Below are 10,565 nucleotides of genomic sequence, written 5' to 3' on the forward strand. Positions count from 1 at the left end.
GAGCCAGCGAGCGTTGTTTCCCTCTTGTTCCCTCTTTCAGTTCTCTTCTTCTTCTTCAATGTTATTTCCATTTTAGTTAGTTAGGGCTAACCCTCGCTGCGTTATTATTATTATTATTCTTATGTTAACAGTAGTAGTAAGTATTATGCTTAGACGTAGTCGTGTTGTATTGAACGAACTATTGTTATTAAAATTATTCATTAAATCTACAAAGTACATAACGTCATTTTTAATGCTTAAATATTATTTATGGACAATCATCCATCATCAAAATAAGGGATCTCTATACTTCCATCTCTCCCAACCTTCCAACAATAAAAGACATACCTCACTTACAAAAAAATGTACGTTGTATTTAGTTGTCAGCTATCGATTTTTTTACTTCTTTTACCCTAATCAGTGTTGCTCTGAATGTTGATTGGTTAAATTAGAATGAGCTCTTGTCAACACTTGTCGATTATTATTGAATAATAATTATACTCTTTGTGCCCAGAGTTGACTAACTATCGACTGATTTTCTGTTTCTTTTCGTGTGAAAGGTTGTGTGATACAATATACATAGGTAACGAATTACTCACTAATCCAAAAATTTATTCGTAATTGGTTGATCAGCTGTCGATGTATCTGCTTCCTTTTTCCTATATCAGTGTTCTGAAGGTTGATTGGGGAAATTAGACAAATCACAGCTTGTTAAGCAGTGAGCAATCCCCAATAATGATTGAATAATCAAGCCATCCCCAAATTAAGGAATTTTTGCTTTTTACTAAAAAATTGAAAGTTTTTTTCAATTTTTTTTTGTGAATAGCTTTGGATTTTTGAAATTTTTTTCTAAAAGATTTAATATTTGAATTTTTTATGAATAATTGTAGATTTTTGAAATTTTTTTCATAAAATGTAATGTTTGAAATTGGATTTTTAAAGTTTTTTCAAAAGATTTGATGTTTTGTTAATACGTATGAATTTTTGAAATATTTTCCAAAAAAAATAATTTTTTGAAATTTGGATACAAAATATATTTATTTTCACATTTAAAAAAAAAAATTTAATATAGATATAATCCTGCAGATGTCGCTGTATGTACACAATTTTTTATGAAAATTTGCTTTTTGATGTGTCGGACTTACTCAATGCTCAAATTTCTTACCATAATGTACGTATTATAAAGACATATTGTGCTACTGAAGTAAGACCCTTGTCGACATCATTATTAGAGAAAGTTGCTATAAAGAGGATTTACATATCCAATAACAATTTTATAATTGTCTTATATTTAAGTACAATATCTTATTATGTTATTTTGCATTGGTACATCAAATTAAGTCAGAGATAGGCGAAGATCCAACTTATAGAGGGAGATGTTAATACCACGATGACCCATTAAATAATTGACAAAAAAGGAAAAAAAAGCGTACTCATCAATCGCTTCACCTTTTAGAATTGCTACACTCAAGGTCAACAGAAATACAAGGTTATACTATAACGCGAGTGCGACTGATGTTTGACTTTCACGACGGTTATTAATATTGACGTCATAGTGTATGAGTAATTGGGGTTTTTCGTCAATAATAAAATGTGTAATAATATTCGTATGACGTATTTTTTGAGAATTATTTAATAGAGAATTTATACTCGTATAAATTTAATATAATTACTGAATACAACCGCCATCAGCTGCTATGACACCCTCCAAGCGCCCGCAGAAGGCCTTGCACACATTGGTGATGTAATGCTCTTCCATCGCTGCCCCTTGCTCATTGACACTGGCCTTCAATGAGTCCAAATTTGGGTGGTGGGTAGCACAGGCCTTCTTCTCAATTTGCCACCACACACTGTAGTTAAAGGGATACAAATCAGGTGATTGAGGTGGCCAAATGTTTTTGTGAAGACCTCCTTCACCTCATCCACATTGATTTTCTGTGGTCTGCCGGTCCGAACACCCTCCTTCACATCTTTTCCCTCTTTGACAAGCTTCTGGACCTTGAACACAGTAGTCCTGGATATTCCAGTGTCCTTGATTATCTCCTTGACAGACCTACAGGCGCGGAGGAGAGTGGCAACCAAATGACGTTTGGCCTCGTCATTCATCGTAAACGACTTTGTTTGATGCAAGTAAGAAAAACAAAGCCAAAAGATTTACAGAGTTACTTGACCTGGAATTTTTTATTTCCGGTCATGGAACCTCGAGGTATAAGCGTTTAAAAATTAGTCCGTTTATTTATGTAACTACTGGTACATCAAATTGAAAATTTTAGCAATAGCGACGTTAAAGGCTATGATTGGTTACGTATTTTGTCAAAATCAGCCTGTCTTCCCCAGCAGTCGGTATGATACATCAAATTGATCACTAGTGCATGAAATACAATGAATACCCCTTAGAGGACTTACGCTGATAACTCAGCAACAACTCCCACGCACAATCCAGCAACTGCAATACAAATCATCAATATCACAATCTACCATTCATGAGCACTTTTTTATATGTTCTCTCCACAATAATATAACCAGATTTATACTTATTTAATTAATGATTAATGGGCATTCGTATTTTAATCCTTCCGCGAAATCAAGTAGGATATTTTTTTCCTTCTGGACATTCAGAGACTTGTCTCACTCCAGAGAGAATTCTATTTAAAAATTCAGATAATGTTGATGGACGAGGAACATCTCCTAACAATTTGGTCATTCATTGGAGGGTATAAAATTCTAGCAAGTCCCATTACATGATGGTCTAACCTTGTATTTCTATTAACCTTGACTCAACTGTTTTTTGTTTTTTTCTTTACCAAATACCCATCTGTTTTTATATTTTAGCTAGTGCCTGCAGTTGTAAACCACTTCCATTATATATACGTACATAACCCCTAATAATCATGCTTGAGGTGGATCGGTGTAAAAAATGGGCATTCTTCACATCCGTTACCTTTATTATTCAGTGGGGTGTGTAGGATTTTGCTGGTCAATTTTTTTTATTTGTTACAAACTTAAAAGTATTTGCCCCACTCCTGAATTTATTTTAGATAATAAACCCCTTCAAAATTAGTTTTCCCTATTTTACTATTAAATTTATTTCTTACAAACTGATAATTTCTCCTTGATCATGAGGCCCTCCCTTTTGATAACCCTTGTCATACCATTTTTCTCCCTGAACTGTGGAATTATTATTCAATTATAATTCGCTAAAAATTATTTACTTCACCTTAAAAAATGTTCATTTGAATTTAACCAGTCAACGTTATTTAGAAGGCTCATATTATTAAAAGAAGTTGAAAAATAAATAGAACATTTCTTTATTTAGTTACGTAATTCTGTGCTTGTTCCAAATTTTCAGAGCGCGTTCAAATTGGACGTCAAAGACGTTCCATCGTTAATAAATGGTGACATTTCGGATATGTGGCAGTGACGTCATCATCCATTTAAATTGGACCAATTGGAGTTATTCACATACAATGCTAAATATATGAATTATAAATATTTTAATTAATTTCTGATTAGTATTTTGATCTTTTTTTTTACAGATTTTGTTAAAGTTGTAAATATGTTATTTTTCTTTTTTGTTTGTTCTGATTTCCTTCACAAGTTATAAATATATTTGATAAATGATAATATTGGGGACGTCTGCAGGAGGTTGGCTGGAGGGGCTGTAGCTCCCCTGCCCCAAGTTAAGGAATTTTTGCTTGTTGCTAGAAAATTTAATAATTGAAATTGTTCTTTCAAAAAATTTAATTTTCTGTTAATAGCTTAGAATTTTTGAAATTCTCTGCAAAAATTTCATATTTAAATTTTTATTTTTGTAATTTATTTCCAAAAAAATTGATATTTGAAACTTTTTTAAAAAAAAAAAATTTTCGTGAACTATGGATTTTTGAAAAAAAAAAAAATTTCATATTTGCAAATTTATTTTAAAAATTACATTTGAAACTTTTTGCAGAAAAATTAATTTTTTGTAATAGCTGTAGATTTTTGAGATTTTTATCCAAAAATTTAATATTAGCCATTTTTTTCAAAAAAGTGTTAATTTTCTGTCAATATTTGAAATATTTTTCCATTAGCACTTTGTACAATAAATGTCAAGAGTAAGTCCTCTAAATGAATTAAAACAATCCAAGCATATAGCCATATATTTTTATAGACCTCAGTTCTTATGTATTAATAGTCAATTATTACTGGTGTTGTATTGGCCTTAATAAAGGACTTAAAATTGGTCTTGTCTGAAATTTTAAGACGCCCTCTAAAAGACATTATTTTCAGTAATATTATAGTGAAGTACTGGTTTTAATTTAATTTTTAATAGAAAAATTTCAAAAAATTATGGTTATTTCACAAAAAATTAAATTTTTAGAAAAAAATTTCAAAATTTCAAAAAATTTCAAACATTAAATTTTCTTTAAAAATAAAAATCTTCATTTAATAGTAGCTTGGTTTTTGGATGTTTTTTTTTGTAAAAAGACCCATAAAATGAAATTTTTCAGAAATTAAAAAAAAAAATTCATTAGATTTGAAAAGAAAAAAAAATGGAATAAATTAAATTCATATTATTAAATATTTTTGAAAAAATTTCAAAAATCTATAGCCATTCACAAAAAAATATATATTTTTGAATAAAATTTCAAGTATAAAGAAAAAAATTTAGATATTGAATTTTTTGATTAAGATTTGAAAAATTAAATTTCAGATAAAAAATTATTTCAAATATTAAACTTTCAGTAGAAACAAATCTATGATTTAACAGGTGGCTTGATTTTTGGATTTTTTTGGAAAAAAAAACAACCAAAAATTAAAATATTTTGGAAATTTTAGTAAAATTAATTTCAAATATTATTTTTTTTCTAAAAACATTTCAAAAATCAACAGCCATTCACAAAAAATTTTATAAAATTTTTTGAAAATATTTATTTTTGGTAAAAATTTAAAAATCCCTTTTTATTCAGAGAAAACTAAATTTTTTGGAAAAAAAAATTGTAAAATTAAATTTCAAATTTTCAGTGAAAAAAAAATTTAATTTTGGGGCTACAGCCCCTCCAACCCACCTCCTGAGGACACTCCTTCTATAGGCTGGAATGACTCTATTGTGAATCCTCATTACAGGACTTATCCAACAAAGACTTCTGTCTGTTTTGTCTTTTAGAATTTAATAATAATTACAGCATCTTTGCATAATAAAAAAGCCTGTTAAGACTACCAACAAGAAAAAGCACTTCCAGCCTTCTAGGACATGTTATATGTATAGTGTATACACATCTAGGTATTAAATTCATTTATTTAAAAAAAAGAAGCTTATATTACATTTTATGGTGCTTTGTTTTTTTAAAGATCTTGTACTCTTTCAAATTTGTATTTGATTTAAACAGCATTCATCAGTATTGAAATTCATTCTTGTTAATTAATCACTCATTACTACTGATTGAAGCCCTACATACACTTTTAAATCAATGAATATTCTATTAAGCTTATATTTTAAAGTTTCCTGAAATTAATTATATAATTCTAAAAACCTTCATTGATAAGTAATAAATAATAAATCTAAGATAATCCTTTAATTCATTCAATACAATTATTTTTGTAGCAAATGAAGGCAGAATTAATCATATTTATTACTAAAAATAATCCAATCTACTTTAAACATTAACAATAATTGCTCTCTGAAAAGTAACAATTTCATCATTAATATATCAGGGACCTGTTTTTTGTTGTTATATCATTTGGAAACTGTGAGGGACATATATATTCATGGGCATCTGCATGGGGTGTGCTGGAGGGGCCGTAGCCCCCCTCCCAATGAAGGAATATTAACTTTTTAGGAGAGAAAAAATTATTTTAATTTTTTTTTTCTAAAACTTTTTTAAATTTTTTTTCTTCTAAAAATTTTAAAATTAAAATTAAATTTCAATTTACAATTTTTTTTTCAAATGGATTTATGAAATTTTTTGTTCAAAAAAATAGTAATTGAAAGATTTACCATAAAAATATTAATTTTTCTGAACAGCTGTGGATTTTAGAAATTAAAAAAGAAAATAATAATACAAAAAATTTCCAAAAAATTTAATTTTTGTTAACACCTGTAGATTTTGGAAATTTTTTTCACAAAAAAATAATTTTTGAGAATAACTATAGATTTTTAAGACTTTTTGTGAATGGTTTAGGATTTTCGTAATTTTTTTCCAATACATTTAATTTTTGAGAATAGTTATAATTTTTTGAAATTTTTTTCTAAAAAATTTAATTTGTCGATTTTTTTTCCCAAAAGATTTTCATTATTTGAACTATTTGTTAATTCCAAAAACCAAGCTTCTGATTGTGTGACTATTATGAAATATAAACGTTGCTAACCTATATAAGTTCCTCTACCAAATGATTGTGAGTGGCGCCGTCTAGCGTCAAAATAGTACAACTCCTTCAATTATAGTATTACTTAAAATTATATTTGGGGGGTTACTGAAAATTAAAAGAAAAAGGAATACCATTTGTAATTGATTTCTGCTACAGCTCCTAACGACAGACTGTCACACCACCTTGCGTATCATTTCTATATTATGGCCTCTAATTAAATATTTATAATTCCGAATAGCATGGCAACAAGACTTATATTTCCAGTAAAAAATTAACGTTAAAAATCGAAAACTTTATTCGTATTTTTATGTTGTAATTAGGACTTGGGTCCTTTCAAGTGAACTGCTGATGTATTTCATATCTGATTTTGATTTTTTTTTTTGAATTTTTTTACGCATAGGGGTGTTCATTTATATTTTAAATCGATAGACGTTCAAAATATAATCATAGCAGCCATAAAAAAAAGAGAGGGGAAAAAAAGCGTCGTGCTGCAAACAGATTTTTTTTTTTTTTGTGTGTGTGTGTTAGGGTAAATCTCCTCTAAGCGACAGAGTGTTTAAGAAGGGGGAAAAGTAGGAGCAACAACAAAATGGCTGCTGTTATGATGTCGAATTGATGTTGGTGGTTCACTGACCTCTTTATTTTTAGGTGTAAAAAAATCTTGAAAACTCATCTCATTCAAAGAAGACGAAGGAAAAGAAAAAGAGGAGATTGCAGCTGTTTTATAATTAAAAAATATATATATTTTGTCATTAGTATGTATTCTCAAATTACAAATTATGTATTTTGTGTAGTTCGTCTCTTTAGTTTAGACGAATTCGTCATCGTCTATTTGACTCTCTGTTTTCTTCAAGTTCATCTAACACCACAGTACTATACATACATATTTAGTTACAAAATAAAGGGGGGGGAATGCCATTCATTTAAGCCCATTGATGAAGATATTCCATCACTGTTCCTCATATATGTAGTATGTTGCCCATCAACATAAAAACAACATGTTGTGAATATTTGAAGTGTTTTGTTAAAAATCTTTCATTTCTAATCATAAATTATTCACATTAATTTTGTAAAAATGACGAAATGGTTGAAATGTCGTATCGCAGACAATTAAAACAAAGGTATTCACAGGGGCTTCCCCTAATTAAGGAAATTTTGTTTGTTAATAGTTGGTTTTTTTTTGGCTACGATGAAAAAATTTGACGCGAAAATAGGGATAATATTTTTCGGAAAAAATTTAGTATTTGAAATTGTTTTTAAAATAATTTAATATTTGAAATTGTTTTCAAAAATATTTAATATTTGAAATTGTTTTTAAAATAATTTAATATTTGAAATTGTTTTCAAAATAATTTAATATTTGAAATAAAAAAAAAAATGTAATATTTGAAATTGTTTCAAAATAATTTAATTAATATTTGAAATTGTTTTCAAAATAATTTAATATTTGAAATTGTTTGTAATATTTGAAATTGTTTTCAAAAAATTTTATATTTAATATTTGAAATTCTTTTCAAAATAATTTAATATTTGAAATTCTTTTCAAAAATAGTTTAATATTTGAAATTCTTTTAAAAAAAAAAATTAAAAAACTTTATTATTTTAAATTTGATTTTTGAAATTATTTTCCAATAAATTTCATATTTAAAATTTCCTTTTTTGAAATATTTTTTAAACAGCTTTGGATTTTGAATCTTTTAACAAAATTTTTGTGAATGGCTAAAGGTTTTTGAAAAAATTTAAATTTCTATCCAAAAAAATTCCAAGCCCCTCCCTTCTAAATATAATCCTGTGGACGCCCCTGATACATATCTCAAACCATTCCAAATTTTTTGAATATAAGGCATATTGTTGAAAATTTCACCTTGTAATTATTTATGAAGTTAAAAAAAATACTGCACTTAACGATTGCAAAATAGTTCAAGTCACAATTAATTTATTGAAGCCCATATGAACTCATACATGTATTGAAAGGGAAATGCCCGCACTTTTAGGAATGTAATCAAAAATTTGGGGGGATCAGATATATGGTTCCCAAATTTTTTTATTATATGTGACAACAAATTGAACCAATAATTGAATGTGTTTTGCTTTTTTCAAATAAGCATAATATACAATACACTATTGTGCTATAGCAGACAGATGAGATAATATTGGTCTATACCATTGGTTCTCAAACTCTGGTACAAAAATTTTTACTTTAGATCGTACATGGAGCATTTTTTTACTTAGGACAATGTCCTAGGAAAGGTACATCCCATAAAAGAATGGGCGTAAGCCGTCCCTATGATTTTTCTTTCTGGACCGATAAGTTTGAAAATACATTTTCATTTATATCCTTTTTTGTTAAAACAATTCAAAAGATATTATTACAACCCTCAGTAGTCACAGGTTTGTAAGGGCGTCTGCAGGGGTGTCTACGGGATTATATATATATAAATATTTTGTAAGGGGTTGGTTTTTGGTTTACACCTTTCCCCTCTGACATTTCAATATCTTTCAATTTGTCGAAAAGATGAGGCAATGCTTCAAAAAAGGAATGTATGTTGTCAAAATTTTTATTTTTAATGAAATACTGCGTCAATTTGTTACATCTTTATTTGCTTAAATGAAAGAAATCAGTAGAAAAGTATGTGCGTTATACATAGTAAATGTATTTTTGCTACATATAAAAAAAATTGTCTCTATCTACCTGTATATTTAATAATATTTCTAGATAAAGTTTTTGTTTTCATTTATTTTTTAATTGGGGGGGGGGGTAAATAATCATCACTTTTGAAGGACAGAATCCCTAGTGCCCCATGTCGTTACGAGACTGACGAGTATTATACTATGGTATTTTTAATTTTTTCTCAGAACTGTTCTATTGATAACGTACCACCACATACATATACAATATTGTTGTATATGTAATGAAATGAAAGACGGAGAAATGGAAGCTTTCTCCCTCTTTGTTGAATTGGAAAATTGGATGATGATAAGGGGTTGTGTGTACTCTGAATGTTTGCAGTCCTCGCTAGTCTACATAGTAAGAAATAAAATCATTGATCAATAATACAATGTACAATTTTGTACGTATTACAAAAAGGAGTTCATAGAAAAGACTAACATGAAACTATTTTTTATGGGGTAGGAGCATTGTTTACTTATAATAGTTTTTAAATAAAACTACACTGAGTGGTGCCGTCTTGCGGCAAAATAATACACTCTCTAAATGAAAATATTATTTAATATAAGATACAGGTATATCATACCCATATAGTAAGCGTTCTTCCCAGCATGCACTTTTTTTTAAACAACTAGTTTAAACCAAGGTTTAAAGACATACAAGGTTATATCATAACGCGTGTACGGCTGATGTTACACTTCCACTCACCAACCGTCATAATAACTGGATACTCAATAGGAAAAGAAAAGGAGAATCACCCCTCAGCTGATATTTTATGTTATTTATATGTAATAAAAAAACCAAATAGTGTTATTATTTATGCAGTAGCCAACAGCTGAAAGACGAGTCGCACTAATCTACTTTTTATTCAATAGATTGTGCATCCAGTCATCGGTGCTTCCACCGATAATTTTTTAATATTAACGTCATAAACTATGAATGGTCGCGTGTTAGGTCGAAATCTGCCTGTCATGCCCAGCAGTCGGTACGATACATCCAATTGAAAATTACAGGAAGCCCGATTACATGATGGCCTAGCCTTGTATTTCTATTAACCTTGTTTTAAACAGGAGTCACGTGACTGGCACACCACCTTGTAGATAATTATTTTAGAAGGTTTCTTCATTGTCCTATTAAAATACACATTCTTTTTAGGGAGAATATAGTACAGGGCTGTTACTAGAATTTTTAATTAATTTTGAAAAACAAAATTTAAAAAAAGCAAAGTTGTCCAACTGTGCGTACTTTTTATTTCAAACTGTCAAAACATTGCCAAAAAGATTTAAATCAAGGGAGTGGGTTTCCAGCATGTCACCATATACCTCTCCCCTTCTCCCTTCCCCCTAGTGACAGACCGCTATTAACCTCAGAGTTTTACCTTTGTACATATCCCTTTTTACATTGCAAGTTAAAGTTTTATAACTAATTATTTTAAAAGCTTATCATTATAAGGGAGTTACTACCTTGGTCTTCGTAATTCTGTTCATTGTCGTCATAAAAGAGTATATTACTAAACTATAATAATGATTTTAACATAAAGTTACATGAAACGATAATATAGTTAACCCAG

The sequence above is a fragment of the Lepeophtheirus salmonis genome, chromosome 5, assembly GCF_016086655.4.
Source record: "Lepeophtheirus salmonis chromosome 5, UVic_Lsal_1.4, whole genome shotgun sequence".
NCBI lineage: Eukaryota > Metazoa > Arthropoda > Copepoda > Siphonostomatoida > Caligidae > Lepeophtheirus > Lepeophtheirus salmonis.